Source organism: Bos javanicus, chromosome 11 (assembly GCF_032452875.1).
Source record: "Bos javanicus breed banteng chromosome 11, ARS-OSU_banteng_1.0, whole genome shotgun sequence".
Lineage (NCBI taxonomy): Eukaryota > Metazoa > Chordata > Mammalia > Artiodactyla > Bovidae > Bos > Bos javanicus.
Window position 1 is genome coordinate 47,119,576 of NC_083878.1, and position 26,697 is coordinate 47,146,272.

Here is a 26,697-nt window from a genome sequence, read left to right on the forward strand (position 1 = left end):
GACAGTCAATCTGCACTTTCTCAGTGAAATTCTTCTTCCCACTGTTCCAGGCAGTATAAACTTTAGCTAATGATATTCATCTAAACACACAAGAGCTTTATTTCACTTTGCTTGAACTTGACCCCTCCCATCCTCCTCTGGCTCTGTCTACACCGCTGCCCCCACCAGGGGATTTGCATGTGGTTCCCCAGGGAGGACCTTCCCTTACAAGTCTGAGATAAAAGCTCAGCTCTGATCTTGCTCTGACTTATCAGGACTCCTCAGTTCAAACTCCTGAACATGAGATTCCCTGCTCAGCTCCTGGGGCTCCTCCTGCTCTGGGTCCCAGGTAAGGACAGAGGAGGCATGAGAGAAGGATGGGGGCCTCAGTTCTGGGGGCATCTCCACTCTCCATGTGTGTTCTGTCTGCGTGTTCGATGTGTATGGCTTGTCGTGCAGAAGAACATGGGACGTTTAGATCTGAGAGAGTGAGGAAAGTTCCAGAAGGAAGAAGGACCTGTACTCTGGTCAGGACGGTGACAGAGGAAGTGGGGGTGATGTAGGGGATGTTTAGTGGCTTCTGTACACTTCAAGGATGTCAGGTTCATTATCGTGATTGTACATTTTTGTTGTATGGATGAAAAGTATTGATGATGAGAGGAAAACGAAGTAGTATTTTAGCTAACATAAATAAGAAATTGGAAATGATAATTAGAGCTCATAATATTTGTATGTAACTTGAAATTTTTCTGTCATTTCTTTAGGGTCCAGTGGGGATGTTGTGCTGACCCAGACTCCCCTCTCCCTGTCTGTCATCCCTGGAGAGACGGTCTCCATCTCCTGCAAGTCTACTCAGAGTCTGAAATATAGTGATGGAAAAACCTATTTGTACTGGCTTCAACATAAACCAGGCCAGTCTCCACGGCAATTGATTTATCAGATTTCCAACCGTAACACTGGGGTCCCAGACAGGTTCACTGGCAGTGGGGCAGAGACAGATTTCACACTTACGATCAGCAGTGTGCAGGCTGAGGATGTTGGAGTCTATTACTGTTTTCAAGCTACACATGATCCTCCCACAGTGATTCAGCCCTGAACACAAACCTCCCTGCCTGGGTGGTGCAGCTGCTCAAAGTGCAGCTTCTCTGGGGAACTGACAGCGGATGCTCTGAGTCTGTATAAGAGGTAGCAGTCTCAGGGGAAGAGGTTGCAGTGAGGGCTCTGGATCATGAGTGTCTTAGCTATTCTTCAGGCACCACATGTTAAGATCCCATGAGCTGCACAGCCTGGTCCTGGCAGAAGCAGCAGGGACTGTAGGGGTCCTGTGTCCTATAGCAGCCAGTTCTGTGAAAGGGGGGCCGAGTAAAAGGTCAGGTATTTCTTCTCACCCAGGTTACCATTGTCTCATTGGGGTGAAATGGAGGAAAGCTCAGGGAAAGGAACATAACAATGGTGTTTACTCCCATCTGAGACAAAAAGGATGGGACCATGCATTCTTGTTCAGAATTTGACTTGTATTTAATAGTTGTATATATTTGGAGATTTATTGAACCGTTTCCCCTTGGTTTGAATGCATGATAAGTCACTTCAGTTGTATCTGACTCTTTGCGACACCACAGACTGTAGACTGCCATGCTCCTCTGTCCATGGGACTTCCCAGGCAAGAATACTGGAGTAGGTTGCCATTTCCTTCTCCAGGGGATCTTCTCGAACCAGGGATCGAACCCACATCTCTTATATTTCCCCATTGGCAGGAGGGTTCTTTACCACTAATGTGATCAGGAAAGCCCTTTCCCCTTGGTTTATTGATCGGTAATGAAGGAAATTAAAAGATTTTCTTTTCTTTAGCAATAAAAATGCTAAAACTTGTTATAAGAATTAAATAGATGAATACATACAAAATAGTTATCATATAACTGGTAAAGTTTGTAAGTGAAAATGAAAAGTGAGTGGCAGTGTGAGTCGCTCAGTCATGGCTTTGCAGTCCCATGGACTGTAGCCTGCCTGGGTCCTCTGTCCATGGAATTCTCCAGGTTTTCACTCAGTAAATACTTGTTGCCATTTTCAGTTTGCTTTATCTTGTACTTAGAGAGATATGGTCTTTTGCACAGTATCGTAATTTCAAATCGTTCCTTAGATTCTCTTTATCTTTGGTAACTCCAACTTTGTTAAGTGGTGGAGTATCGTATTTTCTATAACCTGCCAAGAAGTGTATAAATATTGGGGAAAAAAGGAAGGGCTACAGCCCATCATTCTTTCCAAAGCAAGAATACTAGAGCAGATTGCAATTCCCTTCTTGAGAGGATCTTCCTGACCAAGGGATTGAACCTGATCTCCTGCATTGGCAATGGCAAGCGGAGTCTTTATATAGACATCAGACGGGCTCCAGATAACAAGGAGTCTGACTCCATTGTTAATATGGGATCAGCGACACCTCTCAGCCTGTTCTTCAACTTCCACTTTGCCCTATATCTGTCCAACAACCACAGGGACACTCAAAACTCACAAACCCAAGTCCACACAGGGTGAATTTACCAAGTCCCTCCACAACCCTATTAAGAGCCCAAACTTCTGCCTCTTTAAACCCAGCCTGCTCCAGCTAGTGCTCACCTTAGTCCACCTGGAATTTGCTTATGTAAGTGATAATCTTTCTCTCAAATTACACAGGTATGGGGGCTGTCTGGAGACTCAAGAAAATTCTTAATAATTAATTCTATCTCATGTACAGGGAGTACAAAGAGAGAATGTACTTCAAAAGGTGAGAAGTAGTGAAGCCTAGGGAAGTGAGCCCTATTCCTCTTTAATGACACTTAAACACTTTTGCCATCTCACTAACGAATCCTCAAAGCTAAAAATTTTTAAGGAAAAAAAAAGAGATGGTGGAGGCCTCAAAGCCAAGCACAGCTTTCAATAATATCCTTGGTCAAAGATAAAAATAAGGCAAAATGTTCATATCATGCTGCTGCTGCTGCTGAGTCGCTTCAGTCGTGTCCGACTCTGCGACCCGATAAACAGCAGCCCACTAGGCACCCCCGTCGTGGGATTTTCCAGGCAAGAACACTGGAGTGGGATGCCATTTCCTTCTCCAATGCATAAACGTGAAAAGTGAAAGTGAAGTCACTCAGTCGTGTCCGACTCTTCACAAACCCATGGACTGCAGCCTACCAGGCTCTTCCATCCATGGGATTTTCCAGGCAATAGTACTGGAGTGGGGTGCCATATCCTCCTCCGTTCATATCATACCAGGTTATAATTACATCATGCCCGTGTCCTTAGCTTTATCTACATCCTAGGGATATTTTAGTCGTTGCTTAGGCTATAGGTACTTAAAACTAGAGAAAATTTATGCACAGAACTACATTGATGTAAAAAAAAAAAAAAAAAAAAACCTGAATAAGCAACATCATTTTTTCCTTCATAACTCCTGTTCCATGTTTCCACTCACACTAAGTTCCTTCTTTTCCCAGTTTCCCATAGGGCTGCTGTGCTGACTCCATCTCCTCCCTCTGGCCTGTGGCCATGGAGGGAGCGTCGCCATCTCCTGAAGGCCATCTCTTCTCATCCACAGTAATGGACACACCTGCCCGCCATGCTTCCGGTACAAACCACACACTCTCCTCAACCACTGATCATAGGGGTTCCCCAGGCTCCTGGGTCCCAGCCTGGCTCAGTGACTGTGGGTCTGGGACGGATTTCACACTTACACTCACCAGGGTGGGGTCCCTGCATGTGACTTCTGTGCACAGAACCCTCACTGGGACCACAGGTGTCATGGCCCTAAACATACCCCTCCCCCGTGGGCTCAGCCCTTGTGCTCAGCTGAGCAGCTGCTTCCCCCAGGGAATTGGGGTCAGAGCAGCTGCTCCTCTCAGTGGAGGACAAACTGGGGGAGGAGGAAATGGTGGGGAGCCCGGGAAAGAGGTGGAAACATCCTCAGGTCCAGAGCCCAGGAGTCCCTGTCATCACCTCCCCAAGGGTCTGAACTGCTGGCTGAGATGCTCACAGATGGCTCCATGCTGAGTCTCCCTCAGCTCTCAGCATCACTGACTGTGAAGGACCAACCACCTGCTCTCCGGTCCTGTGGAGCACAGACCTTCCCCACACTGATTTACCTGCCAGACTCAGGCACTTGCTCATGGACAGGGTTGGGGCCCCAGGGAGGGACTGGTCAGTGATTCTGAGAAAACCGTCTTTCCCTCAGTCTCTCTGGCAGAAAATCCTAGTCTAGAGAATCTTAATCATCCTGATGTACATTCTCTTAAAAATCTGAAAATTATCCTCATATTAGAGACAGAATACTATGATGAAATTTGAACTTCATGTGAGTATCATGTAGTCACAACTTCAGTTCTAGAATTTCCTGGCTTTGAATCATAATCATGCCTTTCCTTTGCTCCATGCATCTCAGCTCCTGCTTCTGTCCTAGACTACATGACCTCAGGTTTCCCTCAAGGTAGACATCTTCTCCCCTAACTCTCAGATTCCCCGTGTTCTTGGTTGGAGTAGTTAGTGGTTTTCAAAGTGCAAGAGTCAGGCATCTGTAGGGTATGACGTATTTTATATTTTTATCCAGATGGTGATATATGTAAACCTTCATGTGCTGTATACTTAACATATTTGCCTGTTCTTCCTGTATGTTTTTTAATATCACAATGAAAATGAAAAAGAACAAATCCAGAGTCTTTAAACAAATATTTAAACAAGAATAAAAATTAGCACATAGAGAGGGAAACTCAGCATTCTTAAAGAGAAGTGTAATATGATGCACAAACATGAGACTTGGATCATAAAGAAGGCTGAGCGCCGAAGAATTCATGCTTTTGAACTGTGGTTCTGGAGAAGACTCTTGAGAGTCCCTTGGACAGCAAGGAGATCAAACCAGTCAATATCCCCCCCCCCAATTATTTATTTATTTATTTTACTTTACAATATTGTATTGGTTTTGCCATACATTGACTTGAATCTGCCATGGGTGTACGTATGTTCTCCATCCTGAACCCCCCATCCACCTCCCTCCCCATCCCATCCCTCTGGGTCATCACAGTGCACCAACCCTGAGCATCCTGTATCATGCATTGAACCTGGACTGGCGATTCATTTCACATATGATAATTACATGTTTCTATGCCATTCTCCCATATCATCCCTCCCTTGCCCTCTCCCACAGAGTCCAAAAGACTGTTCTATACATCTGTGTCTCCTTCGCTGTCTCACATACAGGGTTATCATTACCATCTTTCTAAATTCCATATATATGTGCTAGTATACTGTATTGATGTTTTTCTTTCTGGCTTGCTTCACTCTGTATAATAAGGCTTCAGATTCATCCACCTCATTAGAACTGATTCAAATGTATTCTTTTTAACGGCTGAGTACTATTCCATTGTGTATATGTACCAGGACTTTCTTATCCATTCATCTGCTGATGGACATCTAGGTTGCTTCCATGTCCTGGCTATTATAAACAGTGCTGCAATGAACATCGGGGTACACATGTCTCTTTCAATTCTGCAAACCAGTCAATCTTAAGGGAAATCAACCCTGAGTATTCATTGGAAGGATTGGTGCTGAAGTTTAAGCTCTAGTACCTTGGCCACCTGATGTAAAGAGCCAGCTCATTGGAAAGAACCTGATGCTGGGAAAGATTGAAGGCAGGAGGACACGGAGTTGACAGATGGTTGGATGGCATCATTGACCCAATAGACATGAGTTTAAGCAAGCTCCAGGAGATTGTGAAGGACAGGGAAGCCCAGCTTGCTGCAGTTCATGGGCTTGCAGAGTCAGACACCATTTAGTAACTGAACTACAATAACATGAATTCAAAAGTTCTAAGAAACTAGAGAACAGGGAGGGAAAATGGAAGGACACATTTAACTGTGTGCTTTTTACCCTTGCAAAGCATGAATTTCATCTGTAATGAAGTTGAAGGTCTTTCTTCCACACATAAACATTTTCTCTTCCTTTGCTCCCCCTTGGGCTCTGTGCACATTGCTGCCCCCAACAGGGCATTTGCATGTTGTTCCCCAGGGAGGACCTTCCCTTGCAAGTCTGAGATAGAAGCTCAGCTCTGGTCTTGCTCTGACTTACCAGGACTCCTCAGTTTACACTTCTGAACATGAGGTTCCCTGTCAGCTCCTGGAGTTCCTCCTGCTCTGGGTCCAGCTGAGGATGGAGGGGGATGAGAAGGAGGAGGTTAAGGCCCCGTGTGGGTACTTGAATGACAGCACCAGCAGGAGAAAGGACAGTTTAAATGTCCTTTGAGCAAATAGACCTGAGGAAGGGGAGGCGAATGAGAGGTCATCCTACTTCTCCCCTTGTGTACAGTGACGTGTAGAATCAATACAGTCAGTATATCAGGGGACAAGTGAGGTGAATTTATATCAAAACAAGTGCAATACCTGTTAGCAGTTCACACTTTTTAATATATTATGCAGTTCAGTTCAGTTGCTCAGTCCTGTCCAACCTTTTGCGACCTCATGGACTGCAGCACGCCAGGCTTCCTGCCCATCACCAACTCCTGGAGTTTGCTCAAACTCATGCACATCAAGTTGTTGATGCCATCTAACCATCTCATCCTCTGTCATCCCCTTCCCTTCCTGCCTTCAATCTTTCCCGGCATCAGGGTGTTTTCCAAGGAGTCAGTTCTTCACATCAGGTGGCCAAAGGATTGGAGTTTCAGCTTCAGCATCAGTCCTTCCAATGAACACTGAGGATTGATCTCCTTTAGGATGGACCGGTTGGATGTCCTTGCTGTCCAAGGGACTCTCAATACTCTTCTCCAACACCACAGTTCAAAAGCATCAATTCTTCAGCACTCAGCTTTCTTTATCCTCCAACTCTCACATCCATACATGACTACTGGAAAAACCATAGCTTTGACTAGACAGACATTTGTTGGCATATATTATTATTATCATATTATATATTGGTATATTATTAAGATAATAAAATTCTTTAAGGATCAAAAATGGATTTTTCCCACTTTCCTCACTTTCTAAATCTCCTTTTTACTCTATGTCTTCCTATTCCTTCACCATGTGCCTGATCACAGTCTATGCAACCTGGCCTCAGGGGGAGTTGGTGGGAAAATTAGTAAAAGCTTTTGAGTTTAGTTCAGTTCAGTTCAGTCAGTCAGTCGTGTCTGACTCTTTGTGACCTCATGAACTGTAGCACACCAGGCCTCCTTGTTCATCACTAACTCCTGGAGTTTACCCAAACTCATGTCCATTGAGTCAGTGATGCCATCCAACCATCTCATCCTCTGTCATTCCCTTCTCCTCTGGCCTTCAATCTTTCCCAGCATCAGGGTCTTTTCAAATGACTCAGCTCTTCACATCAGGTGGCCAAAGTATTGGAGTTTCAGCTTCAGCATCAGTCCTTCCAATGAACACTCAAGATTGATCTCCTTTAGGATGGTCTGGTTTGATTTCCTTGCAGTCCAAGATACTCTCAAAAGTCTTCTCCAACACCACAGTTCAAAAGCATCAATTCTTCAGCACTCAGCTTTCTTTATAGTCCAATTCTAACATCCATACATGACCACAGGAAAAACCATAGCCTTGACTAGACGGACCTTTGGTTTTGTTTTTTTTGTTTTGTTTTGTTTTGTTTTTGTTTTTCTCAATTACCTATCACAATAAGGAATAAGGTGTCTTAAAAAGTAGGTATTTAAAAACTGAAAAAAAAAAAAAGACAAAACATAAACTGGATTATATAGATGTAGAATTTATTCTGTAGAACCCTGGAAGAATACAGAATGATATGAGAGGTTTTGTTCTGTTTGTTTTTTGAAAAGGAAGCATTTTATAGTGTGAGAAGACAGCAGGAATGGAATCATGTGGAAAATCTAGTCAACTCTCATAGTTGGACATATTCTGCTCTTTGCTTCTCTTTGGTGGAATTCAAAAAGGTGGTGGGGTTGAGAACTGAAAATAGGAACCCAGAAAGAAGATCCAGTGTGTTCCTTATGGAATCACAGAGAGGAAGAGATGTGGGCCTGGGTTTCTTTGTGATGTCTAGGCCACTGTTAGTGTCAGAGGAAATGAGTGTGTGGAGCAGGCTTGAGGTCTATTGTTATCAAGGGCTCAGTGATGTCCCTGTGCAGAAACCTGAGGTCATGTCCCACAGTCACTGTCAACCTACTTCAGATGAGGAGAGTCTCTAAAACCTATTTGCTCCTGGAGACAGTCCAGCAGAGTCCATGTGGTTGGGTTGGGAGATGCTACAGGCATCTGTAGGCCTGAACAGAAAGACCTGAAGGGTGCAGAACAGCAGATGCAGAGGAGATGGAGACCCATGGGGAAGATTCCTGGTTTTAGGCCCAGCATCTCCTCCCATGACTGCTGACTCAGATCTCAGAATGTCCCCTTTAGGGAACTGCCCTTATGCTAGAAGTAGCCTTTTGAGTCCATAGCCCTCATATGGATTCTCTCTTTCCAGCTACATTCCTCTGTTAGAACCAAATCAGAACTTCTGTTCATATGCCATTTTGAAGATAATACAGAAGGACAGATTGCTTGGTAAATATCACCTCAAAACTGAAAGCTTTGATTTTTCGTGTCATCTAGTTCTCATAGTTTCCACTCTTTTCTGATGTTCTGAAAATATGTATTCCTCACTTTACCCCTTTATTATGTTGTACCTTCTGCAGTGGTTGGTTACCAAATAAGTGGTTGGCTTATCCAGTGTTCTCCCTAGCAATAGTGATTCACCTTTTGTATTATTTCACATTTCTTATTTTTAACCAAAATACAGTTTGGAGATTATAAGCCTGGTATAGGATTATTATGAAAACAAATGAATTCAAACAGTAAATAAATGCAAAGTTTTCACATGAATCTTCATATCCTGAAATCAAATATGGGTCACATTTTCTGTATTCTGCTCTATTGCTCTGTCATGTCCAACTCTTTTTGACTCCATAGACTATAGCACGCAAGTCTCCTCTGTGGTGGAATTCTCCAGGCAAGAATACTGGAATGGGTTGCTATGCCCTTCTCCAGGGGATCTTCCCAACCGAGAGATCGAAACCAGGCTCCTGGATTGCTGGCGCATTCTTTACCATCTGACCACCAGGGAAGCCCAAGAATACTGGAGTGGGTAGCCGATCCCTTTCCCAGGGGATCTTCCCAACCCAGGAATCGAACCAGGGTCTACTGCATTGCAGGCAGATTCTTTAACAGCTTAGCTACCAGGGAAGTTCTCACGTTTTCTAGCGATTCTTATATAGAAACTGAATACTTCAAATAGATCCCAGTTTTTAAATGCTCTAACATATTTCCCAACTAATACTGGACATGCTAGTTGCATATTCGGACAGTGTATGATTGACATAAACTAATTCCAAATCCCCCTGAACAATATAATCCTGTTGCTGATTAAAGGAATAAAACTTATTAAAGATGATTTCCTTTCCAGCTTGAGATTACACAGGAAATGCTTAAAATTGTATTATTATCTTGATTATAAGTGTTTTTATCTTCATGGATTTGTAACATATACAAAGAAACACAAGTATCCAGCACCAGGATTTCACCAGATGTTCAAGGAGGGGACACATTTCTATTCAACAGTCTATTGATTTCTCATTAGAATCAGCAGTGAGGAGCCTGGACACACTGCACGCATGTCTGTGAACAGGACACTCACTGGGCTCCGCAGAATGTAAGGCTCCAAACAGAATCTTCCCAATGAGGCTCAGCCCCAGGGTGGCAGGAGGAGCTGTGGTGAGCAGAGAACGGGCTGACACCAGGCTGGGCTGAGGCATATATGAGTGTAGGGCCTTGAGGAGGAGGCCACAAGAGGCCTCAGTCACAGTCACTGGGTCCTCTTCTGTGTAAACAGGGTTCAGAGGTCCCCTAGGACAGCCTCCCAGAACCTCCATCCTCCTCCCCACTAAGGGAGCTCATGCCCCACCGTGCCTCCAGGGAATGGCTGCCATGTTCCCCCTGGAGCATCCACTAAGCTCCCTGTTGTATTTTGATGTCAGGCAGGTTTCGAATCATTTAACTATTGTTACACAGTGTTCTAAGTGTAAACAGATCCAGATGATTGATGTTTTCAATCAAGTCTTCTGTGTTTTCCAGGACCCCGTGGAGGGCTGCTGGCACTGCAGGCTACAGAGAGCAGTTTGCTTTTCTGACCGCACTCAGATCTGGAAGATTCCATGTCACCTGGTCCAGGAGCCAGACCAGTCCTCCTCCATGTGGATTACGCTGTGTCTAGAACCAGAGAAGCTGTCTGGCAATTATTTTCATAAAGAGAAAGACAAACATTCAACACCCTGAAAGAGAATGTACATCTACAACCTGCTTAGGGAGCAATCTGAGAACTCTATAACCACTGCGGGAAATTTTTTCATCCAATTTGGTACCACTAGTTTTGTGTCCTGAAGTGGCATTTGGACAGCACCTCAAGTAAGGAAAATTGGCCACCAGACAACAACCAGAATGCCACCAGGCAGCCCAGTAAGAGTTCCCAAGTCATTTCTCTTGACTTTCTTTTGACACAACTTCTGAACTAGCGCTTGAGTGGGAAAATTCTATCTGCATTTGTACCTACTTTCACCTGGTCCTTATGTCAAACATGCTAGGGACAGTCAAGTCAAAGTCCTAATACACACACATGTCCATCCTGCTGCAAGTTTTGGCCTTAAGTTTTTATTTGCCTCACCCCTTGAAGTCTTTATGTGAGGAGGATGGGAGTTCATATTATGCCTCTTCTCTCCTTCTCTCTCTCTCTAATCTCACTGTGTTCTCTTTTTTCTCTGCAAATGTTAACAGAACACATTTTACAACAGGTTTTTCATTCTGTCTTTTTTTTTTTTCCTACTTGGTCTGAGTGTAGTAAACTCTGGTTATGACCAACACTAGAAGTTTCGAGTATATGAAGACAAATGATTTTACTCACTCTTGAAACATTCAATTCCAAACAAAAAGACACTGCCTGTTTAGGGGTATAAACAGGGTTGTTGTGTCCACCAATTATTGGCTTTATTTTCTGTAATAGAATCAAAGGTTTCTTATCTTTGTGTTTATACACTTTATCATAAGGGTATCAAAAGGGTGAGACCCAATTCCTGCTTATATTTATAAAATAATAAACCATTTTGATGTGATTCCCTTGAACAATGGATTTTCAACATTCTAACAATCAGCTTCACATTTAACATAAGGCTATGAGAATTCCAGGAGAAGAGCCGACCTGTGGGATTGAAAATGTTTCTAATTGACCAGGATGTGTGTTTGTAGTGGGAGCATTTTATTTTCTTTTTCATTCATGTACTTATTTTTCATATCTGACCATTATTCTCGGATTGATCAGGTCACTGCTTTAGAACAGTCAATATGCACATTTCTGGAAGCACAGAAAAACGGGGGCAGTTGATGCTCCAAAGAGCATTTGGACTTTGAGTGATCCATGGCTTCTGGTCAAAAGTGACTAAGTAATGTGAAATTCACTCCTGTGAGCCCAATGCTTCCTAAAGGCAGAAAATCACCATTCTCACTTACTGATGCAGGCAGTGTATTTTCATTATAATATGAGGAACGGCCACTAAATACTTTATTCATCCCTGTGTCTTTCCAACTCTAATCTTTCCATTTGTGTTAACAAGGGAGGAAAAGAAGTGATTACAGAGAATTTAACTGCTTTCAGATATCAGTTTACATCATTTGCTTTGACGTTGTTTTTTCCACAGGGTCTTAAATATCCCTTTTTCAAAACTATAATAATTTTTTTATCTTCTTTACTACATGGTTAAATAAATTGCTGGAATTCTCAGCACAGCAGTATACTGTGTTTAGCCAATACTAGAAATCCCTCTTGTCTTGGTATCTTCAGAGCCAGATGTAAAACCCAGAATCATTCTGAAAAAGACGAGGTCAAAGAAAGTGAAAGCTTAAAGAAATGGAATAAAATTAAAGCATAACTAATAGTGTGACTAGTGAAATACGGAGCATATGTCATTCTGCAAGTAACTCAACACCATGATTTTCTCAGCAGATGAGATTAGTCCAGAAAGTTCAGAGTTTAAAGATGAACATCATTTTTGGTCAGCTATCTGCCGAGGTCCAGCCCCAGCTGATCCAGGGAGTTCGAAGGGGAGACGGCTTCAGCGAGTTCACTGGATACAATAGCTTTATTTAAATATTCATCAAAGATATAAAGAGTAATAGAATGAGGATAGCTCAGTAGGAAAATTCAACGGAGAAAAGAGGCTGAGTAGCTTGGTTTACGCGGAAAATCAGTATAACCTGTGACATCAGGTTAGCTCTGACCACAGAGGCCGCAGGCGCCCTCTCGAATAGCGGAAGTTGCCTCACCTTAGGCACCTTCTCGAGTGGGTCTTAGAAGCCCAGGCAAATAAATGGTTGCAGGGGACCTCCGCGCTCCAGATGGAGACTCAGCCAGAAATTGAGAAGAAGAATGACATGGGGAGACCAAGCTTCGGTGAGCAAGGCCCGTAGCTTTATTTTCAACAGGGGCCTTTATACCATAAGTTGCACATAGAGAATAACAGGGGATGTGAAATCATGCAAAGTCAGCAGTCTTTGATCCTTATCGAAACCAGGGTTTCTTTCCTGCAAATTTATCATATACAAATGGTTTAGGTGATTTACATCATCTTCTGGCCAGAAGGCCTATTAACATTTTATGACTCTGACAAAGGTTTGTCAATCCATAAGACTTATTTTCTCTAAGAGTAATTATTTTAAAGTTTGGCGCCATCCTCTAAAGGTGTTAGATAAAGTTGCATTCCTATAGGGCAGAGGTGCAGTGGGTTTACAACAAAGGAAAGAATTTATTACCTTCAGATCAGATCAGATCAGATCAGTCTCTCAGTCGTGTCCGACTCTTTGCGACCCCATGAATCGCAGCACGCCAGGCCTCCCTGTCCATCACCAACTCCCTGGAGTTCACTCAGACTCACGTCCTTCGAGTCAGTGATGCCATCCAGCCATCTCATCCTCTGTCATCCCCTTCTCCTCTTGCCCCCAATCCCTCCCAGCATCAGAGTCTTTTCCAATGAGTCAACTTTTCGCATGAGGTGGCCAAAGTATCAGAGTTTCAGCTTCAGCATCATTCCTTCCAAAGAAATCCCAGGGCTGATCTCCTTCAGAATGGACTGATTGGATCTCTTTGCAGTCCAAGGGACTCTCAAGAGTCTTCCCCAACACCACAGTTCAAAAGCATCAATTCTTCGGCACTCAGTCTTCTTCACAGTCCAACTCTCACATCCATACATGACCACAGGAAAAACCATAGCCTTGACTAGACGAACCTTTGTTGGCAAAGTAATGTCTCTGCTTTTGAATATGCTATCTAGGTTGGTCATAACTTTCCTTCCAAGGAGTAAGCGTCTTTTAATTTCATGGCTGCAGTCACCATCTGCAGCGATTTTGGAGCCCAGAAAAATAAAGTCTGACACTGTTTCCACTGTTTCCCCATCTATTTCCCATGAAGTGATGCCATGATCTTCGTTTTCTGAATGTTGAGCTTTAAGCCAACTTTTTCACTCTCCACTTTCACTTTCATCAAGAGGCTTTTTAGTTCCTCTTCACTTTCTGCCATAAGGGTGGTGTCATCTGCATATCTGAGGTTATTGATATTTCTCCCGGCAGTCTTGATTCCAGCTTGTGTTTCTTCCAGTCTAGCGTTTCTCATGATGTACTCTGCATAGAAGTTAAATAAACGGGGTGACAATATACAGCCTTGATGAACTCCTTTTCCTATTTGGAACCAGTCTGTTGTTCCATGTCCATAACTGTTGCTTCCTGACCTGCATACAAATTTCTCAAGAGGCAGATCAGGTGGTCTGGTATTCCCATCTCTTTCAGAATTTTCCACAGTTTATTGTGATCCACATAGACAAAGGCTTTGGCATAGTCAATAAAGCAGAAATAGATGTTTTTCGGGAACTCTCTTGCTTTTTCCATGATCCAGCGGATGTTGGCAATTTGATCTCTGGTTTCTCTGCCTTTTCTAAAACCAGCTTGAACATGTGGAAGTTCATGGTTCACATATTGCTGAAGCCTGGCTTGGAGAATTTTGAGCATTACTTTACTAGTGTGTGAGATGAGTGCAATTGTGCGGTAGTTAGGGCATTCTTTGGCATTGCCTTTCTTTGGGATTGGAATGAAAACTGACCTTTTCCAGTCCTGTGGCCACTGCTGAGTTTTCCAAATTTGCTGGCATATTGAGTGCAGCACTTTCACAGCATCATCTTTCAGGATTTGGAATAGCTCAACTGGAATTCCATTACCTCCACTAGCTTTGTTCATAGTGATGCTTTCTAAGGCCCACTTGACTTCACATTCCAGAATGTCTGGCTCTAGGTCAGTGATCACACCATCGTGATTATCTGGGTTGTGAGGGTCTAAAGTTGCTAGCACCAAGGCCACTACTTATTTTTTCTACATACCAACTATATTAATTAATACACATTCAAGGATACAATACAGGGGATGTGGAAACTTGGCAGCAAGCATTGGCTTATCAATGAAATCTTTTACTAGTTTTATTCTAACAGTTTCTAACTCTCTGAGAGGCTCTAAGCTATTTGAATATCTTAAGCTTCCCGTGCCTTTTGCAGCTGGGAGACTGTAAACAATCGTACGCATAGCTGTAGGAGTCCGGGTAAACTTGTCAGGCAAGTTAGAGAGCCATCTGAGGGGTTTGGATTTAAACACTCCTAATGCCCAGGAACTTATTAACTGGAGCTGTAAGTTAACTCCTTTTCAGAGAGAGCGAGATGGTGGTGGGGGACAGCCCCCGTAAAGTCAGAGGTGAGAGCACAAAGCAGTAAAGTAGGCAGACTCTGATTTTGGCGGGTAAATGCTCGAGAATATCCAGGGGGACTCCTGAGGCTCGATCCCGCCTTTGCGTATGCCGAGCCTCCTTCCTCATGACCTTTACCATGGGCGGAGCTCCTCACGCTGGCTCCTGGCAGCTATCATTTCAACATTTTCAAAATTTTATTCTTGAATATTTCCAAGAGAATATGCAGACCAAGCATTGCTGTGGAATCGTACAGAGTATTGTATTAGTTAATTTGTCTTCAAGGTCAATTAAGCTTGTCTTTGGCTTTAAAGTCCCCTGAAGAAGGGCATGGCAACCCATTCCAGTTTTCTTGCCTGGGAAATCCCATGGACAGAGGAACCTGGTGGGCTAGAGTCCATCGCATTGTAAAGAGTTGGACAAGACTGAAGTGACTTAGCATGCAAGACTTGGGTTTAAATTACCCAATTTTAAAAAGACAGCAAGTCTACTTTTACAATATTCAAGATTCTGTTTGCAGGACAAAAAGAATTTGATGTTGGCACTATTTTTCTGGTACTCTTCAATTCCACATGACCTGCATCAGGCTGCCAGAGGACAATGGTCTTCTTGTTTGTCTACCGAAGGAAGCTGCTGTGACAGACTGTGCCTCCGAGCACTAGTGGCCCAGAATCCTGTTCCATGCGGACCATTGGTAAGTAAAACTAAGGAATGCATCAGTGATAGACACAGGCCACCCTGAGACATTCAAATAAAGGACCCAGCCATTGCCTTTCTCACAAATTCTCACAAACAGCATCTCCTCTGGAAATGTAGATACGTGGCTGTAGCTTCCAACACACAGGTATTGAGAGCCTTAGGTCCTCACACAGAGCTGAGGGAACCAGGAAATCCTATAGCACCTGATTCTACCTGAGTCCACAGAGGAAAATGTTTCTAAGCACCACTCAGACAAAAAACACAGTCACGCTTTTTTCATACTGTCCACCATCTCCAGTGAATATTTTTCTCAAAAACTCCTTTGACTAACCTGCTTTATATAAATAAAGCAGAGAGAGAGAAAGAGAGACAGACAGACAGACAGAGACAGAGAGACAAAGACAAGAGAGACAGAGACACAGAGACAAAGACAGACACAGATAGAATTATGGTAGAACATGCAGCAGATTGAAAAAACTGAGTTTCAGGTATTTCATATCACTGATTTAGGCATAAAAGTCTTATCAAACTTTTATTGTTTTAAACTGAACTATTAATTCTCTGAACAACGTATATATTATTTTTTTCCTTGGCAATTTCTTTAGACTTCAATATTCTTTGAGAGTTAATCCACTTGCTGCCAGGATCAATTCTAACACTTGATTCCAATATTCTTAAACAGGTAACTTGGCAACTGCAATTATCTGACCGTTCTTGAAGCAGCTCTACTTCACGATATTCTTTGGAGGAAACTCTGAGGGTCAGTACTAGTGGGGAAGAAGTTGTTCTCTTATCTAGATCAGCTGGGAAGAATCAGAGTGAGATGGACATTCCCTCCCAGATACTAACCCTGAACATATGTGTCCACAAGTAGGGTCCCCATTGCTTTCTTAGAGTCCTGGCCCATGTTCACTGGGTTCTTGCAAACAATCTGCACTCTCACAGTGAGATTCTTCGTCCCACTGCTCCAAGCAGTGTAGACTGTAGCCATTGGTTTACATCTCAGCACAGAAGACCTTTAGTTCACTTGGCTGAAAGTTGACCTCTCCCACCCTCCCCCTGGCTCTGTCCACACCTCCGCCCCCACCAGTGGATTTGCATGTTGTTCCCCAGGGAGGACCTTCCCTTGCAAGTCTGAGATAAAAGCTCAGCTCTGGTCTTGCTCTGACTTATCAGGACTCCTCAGTTCACACTTCTGAACATGAGGTTCTCTGCTCAGCTCCTGGGGCTCCTCCTGCTCTGGGTCCCAGGTAAGTACAGAGAGGGATGAGAAGGAGGATGGGGGTGAGTTCTGGGGCAGCACTGCTCTCCACATGTGTTCTCTGTTAGATGTGTATGACTTGTCCTGCAGATGAGCATGGGAACCTTAGATCAATGAGAGTGAGGAATGTTCCAGAAGGAAGAAGGTCCTGTGCTCTGGTCAGGACTGTGACAGGGGAAGTGGGGATGATGTAGGGGATGTTTAGAGGTCTCTTTACACTTCACAGATATCAAGTTCATTATTGTGATTGTACAATTTTGCTGTATGATCACAGACAATGTGAGTAATACAAAGTAGTATTAATGTTTTAGCTAAAATAAATCGGAAAATGGAAACAATAAAAATGGTTGCTAATATTTGTAGCTTTCTAATTCTGTCATTCCTTTAGGATCCAGTGGGGATGTTGTGCTGACCCAGACTCCACTCTCCCTGTCTATCATCCCTGGAGAGATGGCCTCCATCTCCTGCAAGTCTAGTCAGAGCCTGGTACACAGTGATGGAAAAACCTATTTGAATTGGATTCAATATAAACCAGGCCAATCACCACAGGGTCTGATCTATCAGGTTTCCAACCGTTACTCTGGGGTCTCAGACAGGTTCACTGGCAGTGGGTCAGGGACAGATTTCACACTTACAATCAACGGAGTGCAGGCTGAGGATGCTGGAGTCTATTACTGTTACCAAGGTACAGAAGATCCTCCCACAGTGATACAGCCCTGAACACAAACCTCCCTGCCTGGGTGGCTCAGCTGTTCAAAGTGCAGCTTCTCTGGGGAACTGACAGCAGATGCTCTGAGTCTGTGTTAGAGGAAGATGGTGGAGATCTCGGGGGAAGAGTTTGCAGTGAGGGCTCTGGACCGTGAATGTCTTGTCTGCCCATCAGGTACCATGTGTTAAGGCTCCATCAGTGGCATAGCCTGGTCCTGGCAGAAGCAGCAGGGACTGTAAGGGGTTCTGTGTCCTGTAGCAGCCAGTTCTGTGAAAAGGGAACTAAGTGAAAGGTCAGCCTCCTCCACCCTTGTCTACATTTGTCAATTAAATGCATCCAGTCTAATAACCATAGGCAATTTTGGAAAATAATACAGAATAAAGTTAATAATACAGAATAATGTCCAGTTAGACATTAGTCTAACTGGAAAAGGATCTTTAAAGTTTGCAATTTTATGTCATCTAATGTCTATTTTTTCCACTGTTGTTGTATAGAAAGTGAATACTTTAATGTTTTAAAAATATTTCTGAATTAATAATGGGTCTGCTAGTTACATGTTGTGACATGCTATGATCGAAATAAAATAATTCCAGATTGCTAGGACAGTATAATACTTCTGGTTAAAGAAATAAACATATTAGACATGATTTTCTATTTCAGCCTAATGGGTTCCATAGCGATTGCAATTAAAATTGCATGCTTAATTAGTGTGTATGCATGCTAAGTTGCTTCAGTCGTGTCTGACTTTGTACAACCCTGTTGACTGTAGCCTGCCAGGCTCCCCTGGCTATGGGATTTTTCAGGCAAGAATACTAGAATGGGTTGCTATTTCATACTCCAAGGGGCAACTTTTGACATTAACCAATAAATACATGGTCCAGTGTAGCCTGGTGTATTATGTGTTGTGTCCACATTACACAGAGCCTTAAAAACACTGGTTCATCCTCAGTGATAGGAGGACAAGGATCAGCTGCTTGTTCTTTACCTTGAATAGGATGTGGCAGTATGCCTCAGGCATCTGAACCACTACCATACTCACTAATTAGCATCCCATTAATTTATCTAAAATTTCAATCCCATCCTTTTGTTGTTGCTATTGTTCAGTTACTGAGTCTTGTAGGAATCTTTGTGATCCCACAGACTGCAGCACACCAGGCTTCCCTGTCCTTCACTATTACCCAGAGTTTGCTCAAACTCATGTCCACTGAGTTGGTGATGCCCTCCAACCATCTCATCCTCTGTTGTCACCTTCTCCTCCTGCCCTCAATTGTTCCCAGCATCAGGGTCTTTTCCAATGAATCAGTTCTTTGCATCAGGTGGCCAAAGAATTGGAGCTTCAGCTTCAGCATCAGTCCTTCCAATGAATATTCAGGGTTGATTTCTTTTAGAATTGACTGGTTTGATTTCCTTGCTGTCCAAGGGGATCTCAGTTTTCTTCAGCACCACCTTCTGAAAGCATCAATTCTTCAGCATTCAGCCTTCTTTATGGTCCAAATCTCACATTTGTACATGACTACAGGAAAAACCACTGGAGAAGGCAATGGCACCCCACTCCAGTACTCTTGCCTGGAAAATCCCACGGATGGAGGAGCCTGGTAGGCTGCAGTCCATGGGGTTGCTAAGAGTCGGACACGACTGAGCTTTCACTTTCACTTTCACAGGAAAAACCATAGCTTTGACTATATGGACCTTTGGATCAAATAATTTTTTCCAGTCATCCACATCCCAGCAATTTCTTGCCCATCGAGTCTAATGAACATGATGATACTCTAGAGGTCTGAACTGTGGTTCTCCTGCAGGTGCTTTCTGTAACATCCATCTACTGCCCCTATCTACCCCAGGCACTGCAGCATCATTGGTCCACTGGGTTATAAGGCCACTGCAGGTAGTACTTAGTGCAGATTCTTCTCTTCTGGGGATCACTTAGAGCTAGCAGTCTTACAAGTTGCTAAGAATTGAGTCAATATGTAACTTATGGAATCCAAAGAATACTAAGTTGCAACTCCACTTTTTAGTTATGAGGGTTATATTTTTATTTTGAAGATAATTTCGTGATCTTCCCCCTGATCATTCAAATGCTAGAATCTTATTTGCAACTACAGCCAGTACACCAGAGGGAGCTGTGGTAAGGTGTGTGATTTTTCTCAGCATTCTTTAAAGTCAACCACTTAATTCATGGCTTTGACCTGATCTTGATTTTTACCTAGGAAAGTCCTTGAAGTGACTTTTTTTTAATCCTGGAAAATTATAGACATATTTTTCAAAAATGTTTGTACTGCTTTCCCTACGTCTTCCTTTTAGGACTTCAGTTATATATGCAATAGATTGCTACAAGTTCTCTTGCAGCTTGCTAATGTTTTGCTCATTTTATTGTATTTTTTAAAATATTTTTTCTCATTGTGCTCAGTTGTGGGTGTTTTCAGTCGTGAAAGTCACTAACCTTTTCTTCAACCTAATCTAACCTTGTCAATTGATACTGTTTGAGTCTTTTTTTTTTTTTTAATTAGGAAAGGCATGAGTGGCATCTACTATAGGGATAATTTCACCATCTACTGAAACAAAGCCTTTTGGAGTATGCATCCTGATGCCTCATGAATGATGAGACTGTGCGCTGGCTTGTGAAAAAACCTAATCCCAGCTCTATGAGAACGCAGCAGGGATTTTCCTCTACCAAGTTCAGAGAAAATTTTCTACAACATCAGTAGATTCTGCACATGTCTGTATCCATCAGTACATCATTAAACACAGGCTTCCCTAGAAGCTCAGACGGTAAAGCATCCGCCTGTAATGCAGGAGACATGGGTTCAATCACTGGGTCAGGAAGATCCCCTGGAGAAGGAAATGGCAAGCCACTCCAGTATTCTTGCCTGGAGAATCCCATGGAGAGAGAAACCTGGTGGGCTACAGTCCATGGGGTTGCAAAGAATCAGACAAGACTAAGCAACTAACACGCACACACAAGTTCAAAAAATTTTCCTACAACATCAGTAGATTCTGCATGTCTGTATCCAGCAGTGCATTATTAAATATATGGAGGAGAAACTCTGAGTTATCCTGAGTTCTGTCTCTCTGCTAATAATTTATCACTCCAAGTGCATCATGGAATCAGGTCAAACAGTAAGACATTCTAGACTCAACAATATCCCTGGATACCCAATGCAGAGACCTTGTAAAAATTTCTTGCAGTTTCCTGAAATATGTCATCCATGATAGAACCTGTCTTGGATGGGAAAGTAGCAGGGAAAAAATGTATCAAAATTGAAAATAATAATGGAACACTCTGCTAAAATAACAGAAGAATAATTTAATTCTGTGACCTCCTGGGAGAAACGTACTGTCCGTGGGCAAATTTGAGCTGCTCTGATCAGACTTGGGTATCTGGCAGACACTGGGCTTCCCTGGTGGCTCAGATGGTAAAGAATCTGCCTTCAATGCAGGAAACTTGTGTTCAATCCCTGGGTTGGGAAGATCCCCTGGAGAAGGAAATGACAACCCACTCCAGTATTCTTGCCTGGAAAATCCCATGGACGGAGGAGACTGGAGGGCTACAGACCAAGGGGTCACAAAGAGTCGGACATGACTGTGTGACATTGACTTTCAGACACTGCACCTGTGCTGTGTTATGGACACTACCAGCCCTGCAGCTGTGCCCAGCTCTGCCCCATCCTCTGCTGATTTGCATGTTACTGGAGATAAATCCACTGCCGTGGAGACTTATTAATGTTCTGATCACATCTTGTGCAGAAATCAGTCCCAGTCAGGACTCAGAGTGAACATGAGGTCCCCCACTCAGCTCCTCAGTCTCCTGCTGCTCTGGATCCTCCCAGGTAAGGATGGGAAACTATAGGAATCTATTCTGCCCATGTATTGTGGTTCTACAGGATAGTCCTCTTATATCATTAATAATAACATGGATATGGGTTTTTGTGTTTCCAATCTCAGATGCCAGGTGTGGCATCCAGATGACTCAGTCTCCATCCTCCTTGTCTGCCTCTCTAGGAGACAGAGTATCCATCATTTGCTGGGCCAATTAAAGCATTAGCAAATGGTTAGACAGATATCAGCAGAAACCAGGGCAAGTTCCTAAGCTCCTGTTCTATGCAGCATCCAATTTGGGAACTGGGGTCCCATCCCGGTTCAGTGGCAGTAGATCTGGGACAGATTTCACTCTCACCACTCTCACCTGGAGGCTGAAGATGCTGCAACTTATTACTGTCTACAAACTGATAGTACACCTCCTACAGTGTTACACACCCAAACATAAACCACCCTGGGGAGCAGATGTGTGAGGCTAGACTGTCCACAAACTCTTGGTGCCTCCATCTGCTGAGAGCATTTCTGAGATGCACCCTGGCTTTGGATGTGACTAGAAGTTTTGGTGGAAGAGGCAGGACCAGCACCCTAACTCTCTTTCCTTCTTCTGAGTGCCATCAGAACAGACATGATGACACCTCTTATGATTAAGTAAAGGATGGATGATTACACATGAGTCTAATTTACAGTTCTAACCAGGATTTTCAGCAAGAGAAAAGCAAATCTACGTCTTCCAAGTAGATTTTTTTTAAACACAGGATGTGACTCTAAACTATAACCTGTAATGTGTGGGGAATGTGAGGCAGTAATAGAATAAGTGATTCCCTGGTGCTTCCCCAAAGGCCAGAGCACATTTGCCACTGGAAGTGTAGGCTGTGTTCACCCACATGTAGGGTTCATGTGGCTTGTCTCTGATGCCCAGGCTTGGGGATGCTGATGTTGCAAGATGCCTGCAGCCCCTCAGGTGATTCTTAAGTCTTACCTGTGTCCACGTATCTGCCTGCGGTTGCTGATAAATATTGAATAAATATTGAATATTCTGACCTCCAAATCTCATTGGAGTGTCCATCATTAAACAGCTCTATAGGAAACCACACCAAAAAATCAGTTTTTAAAATGTGCTTCCAGAATTGAAGATGATAATGAAAATTTTGAAAGCAGGTTAATCCATATGGTCATATATATCATATCTCAGAAAATTGCCACCTATAATGGCCCCAGAATACATTTGATTGTGCTTCTGAATATGTACAGCAAGACTGGGCTCATAACAAGTGAAAATCATTAAACAATACAGTAAACAGAAAACTGAAGAAACTGCATGAAATATACGACAATCATTTGACAAAGGCATTTGAAAAAGCTTTCTTTTCCAAAACACTCCAAACACCAAAATGTGGATATAGTATTCTTTTACCTATTTATTTAAAATACCTTGTTGCTAAAAAATTGTTTGGATTAAACAGCATCATCAGAATCACTGAGAAGTTGCTTATTACAAAATGAAAAATAGAGCAGACTCACCTTAAATTTAGTTTTCTGGTTTAATAGTTCAGTTCAGTTGCTCAGTTGTGTCTGACTCTTTGTGACCCCATGGACTGAAGCATGCCAGGCTTTCCGATCCATCACCAACTCCCAGAGATTGCTCAAACTTATGTCCATTGGGTCGGTGATGCCATCCAACTATCTCATCCTCTGTGGTCCCCTTCTCCTCCCACCTTCAATGTTTCCCAGCATCAGGATCTTTTCAAATGAGTCAGTTCCATGCATCAGGTGACCAAAGTATTGGAGCTTCAGCTTCAACATCAGTCCTTCCAGTGGATATTCAGGACTGATTTCCTTTAGGACCAACTGTTTTGATCTTCTTGCTGTCCAAGGGACTCTCAAGAGTCTTATCCAACACCACAGTTTCAAAAACGTCAATTCTTCAGTGCTCAACTTTCTCTGTGGTCCAACTCTCACATCCATATATGACTACTGAAAAAACCATAGCTTTGACTATACGGACCTTTGTTGGCAAAGTAATGTCTCTGCTTTTTAATATGCTTTCTAGGTTGGTCATAGCTTTTTGGTGTCTAAAAAGAAAGAGGGGTCTACTTTTTAACAAGATAACAGGTGATCTATACAACTTCTTAAAAACTATGTTTTATGGTATGTTCATTCTGCTGATGAGTTTTTTTTGTTTGTTTGTTTGTTTTTGCCCACTGAAGCCATTTAAGAGGGTTTCTTTTTAAAGCCATATACCAAAAAAACCAGCTTCACTTTCCAATCAATGCAAAATTAAAAATGAAATGAATATAGGCACAGATCTTATAACCTCATGGAAACAGTGGGATATAGGTTGAAAACAGTGTGTTTCAAAACATGGAATTAGGTCACATTTATGAAAACTGAACTATCTCAAAATCTTATCTCTTCCTCAGCTTTCTTTACACTTGGGTTTATGTTATCAAGGCCCACAATTCAGATTACTTCCATATAATATTCTATCACATTATACTATTGTGTGGAGAAAATTGGTGATTGTGTGTCTGAACACTCTATGTAGAAATATCACTTCTTGTAATGTATATTTTCACTTTGTTTGGGATGAAGCATATGACACTAAAAACTTTTTATCAAAGCTGATGAAAATTTGAGACAAATACCTCATTTGTGGAAAATTTGTGTTGTGTATATAATATGCAATCTGTGCACATATATTTATTTGATGTATTACTGCTGCAGATATTTATACATGTTTAATGCATATAGAAGTTTATGTAACTAAATATATACCGTTTTTATATATACTTCTACCCACAACACATGCATTTGAGCAAAGTGATTACATAAATGAAACAAATGAGGTATAGTACCAGCTTTTGTTGTTGCTGTTCAGTCGCTAAGTCGTGTCCAACTCTGCGACCCCATGGACTGCAGTGCACCAGGCTTCCCTGTCCTCCACTATTTCCCAGAGTTTGTTCAAACTCATGCATCAGCTTCAGCTATAGCATTGTCCTATTTAAACACTATTTTTAAAACTCCCACATTGGTTGTGCTCACATTGAAATACTGTTCCAACCCAGTCCTAGTTCAAAGGGCGTGAATGGAGATAATATTGTCTAAAGTTAAAATGTAAATCATTGCAGGCTATGAAAATTCTCGTTATAGTTATGTTCACAATGATGCTATATGTTCTGGGTCTGAGATATTCATTATTCAGCCTTTTTTTTTTTTTTCCTTTTAAGTTGAAATGTGGTTAATAATTTTCTCACCAATATATTACTTGTGATTTATAAAGATAATAGTGATTAAACTGACCAATTAACAAACAGAAGACTGAATCACTGAAAAATAAATTGCTGTTGTTCAGTCCCTCAATTGTGTCTGAATCTTTGTGACCCCATGGACTGTAGGCGTTCCTGTCCATCACTGTCTCCTGGAGTTTGCTCAAACTCATGTCCATTGAGTCAGTGATGCCATCCAACCATCTTATCCTCTGTCATACACTTCTCCTCCTGCCTTCAAGCTTTCCCAGCATTAGGGTCTTTTCTAATGTATTGGCTCTTCTCATCAGGTGGCTAAAGTATTGGAGCTTCAGCTTTAGCAGCAGTCCTTTCAATGAATAGTTAGGGCTGATTTCCTTTAGGATTGACTGATTGGATATCCTTGCAGTCCAAGGGACTCTCAAGAGTCATCTCCAACACCACACAGTTCAAAGGCATCAATTATTTGGCACTCAGCTTTCTTTTGGTCCAACTCTCACATCTCTAGGCTTCCCTGGTGCTTCAGACCTTAAAGAATCTGCCTCTAATGTGGGAGACCGGGCTCGGTCCCTGGGTCAGGAGATCCCCTGGAGAAGGAAGTGGCAACCCACAGTATTCTTGGCTGGCAAATCCCTAGGGCAGAAGAGCCTGGGAGGCTACAGTCCATGGGGTCACAAAGAGTGGGACACAACTGAGCAACTAACACTTTCACTTTCTCACATCCATACATGACTACTGGAAAAACCATAGATTTGACTAGATGGACCTTTGTCAGCAAAGTAATGTCTCTGCCTTTTATTACACTAAGTTTGTCACAGCTTTTCTTCCAAGGAGCAAGCACGTTTTAATGTCATGGATGCAGTCACCATCTGCCGTGGATAAAATCAGATATTTCCAAGTACAGTATAAGCAACAATTATCAGCCTAAAAGTGGGAAGCATATCAGAATTTCAGGAGAGACAGTTATGAAGAATTGATTTATTTACTAATAGATGTTAAAGTCCCATATTTATGCTACAAATATTGTACCAGCATATAATTTGTTTCCTTGACCAGCTCTTGGACTGTGTAACAAATATTGGTTGAGTGACTCTCCAGACCTCTTGGGTAGATTAGAGGACAAACTACACTTTAAAATGCACGGTGATTTTTAAGATTTTTTTCTTTAGGTCATTCTTTAGCCAACTGTCCTAATGCTGTATAAAAATTTTACCAGCTGAGCCACCAGAGAAGCCCAAGAATACTGGAATGGGTAGCCTATCCTTTCTCCAGAGGATCTTCCCAACCCAGGAATTGAACTGGGGTCTCCTGCATTGCAGGCAGGTTCTTTACCACTGAGCTACCAGGGAAGCCCTATAAATAATTTAATTGTTTCTTTATTTTACCTTTTTTGCTCTGGATCTTCTTGCTGCATGCAGGCTTTGTCTAGTTACTATGAGGATGGGCTTCTCTTCATTGCAGTTCACTGACTTTTCATTGTGGTGGCTACTCTTACCATGGAGCACAGGCTATGGAGTGCTCAGGCTTCAGAAGTTGCAGCTCACAGGCTTTAGAGAGCAGACTCAGTAGCGTGGTGCATGGGCTTTAGCTGCTCTGAATGTGTGGAATCCTCAGACCAAAGATCAAACCTGTGTCCCCTGCATTGGCAGGTGATTCTCATCCACTGTGTTAGGCAAGTCCCCTAACATTGTATAGATTATTGATATTGGACAACTTGAAGGGGCCAACTGAAAAAGTCATCCTATGTCCAGCCGTGACCAAGATAGGCAGCAAGAATGAATTCTAAATCAACCTGTGTCCTAATGACCTCTAACTGAGAGAGGCATTGTATTGACCACTGGAGAGTAGATCACATTGATCTGAACCCCTGCCATATTCACTAATCATTAGCCCATGAATTTTTGTAGGATTTACATCTCATCCTTTGGCACACATATATCTTACCAGTCATTCTCATTCCAGTAACTTCTTGCCCATCAAGTCTAATGAACATAATACTCTAGAGGTCTGAACTGTGGTTCTCCTGCTGGAGCTTTCTGTAATATCCATACACTGTCCCTATCTACCCCAGGCACGGTAGCATCATTGGTCCAGTAGGTCACAAGGTCTACTGCAGGTTGTACTTAGTGCAGAGTCTTCTTGTCTTCTGGGATCACTCAGAACTGACAAACATACAAGTTATTAAGAAATGAGTCACAACAACTGACTCC

The 26,697-nt window shown here is 42.6% G+C and overlaps 1 protein-coding gene and 1 long non-coding RNA gene across 2 annotated transcripts in view; both read left to right on the plus strand.

Moving 5' to 3' along the window:
- LOC133257105 (immunoglobulin kappa light chain-like) overlaps window positions 1-26,697 on the plus strand; it is a 122,547-nt gene that overhangs the window by 50,756 nt on the left and 45,094 nt on the right. The window lies entirely within an intron of this gene.
- On the plus strand, window positions 58-867 carry LOC133257107 (uncharacterized). Its single transcript, XR_009739411.1, has 2 exons — window positions 58-328; window positions 744-867. It is a non-coding gene; the product is annotated as an uncharacterized LOC133257107 (long non-coding RNA).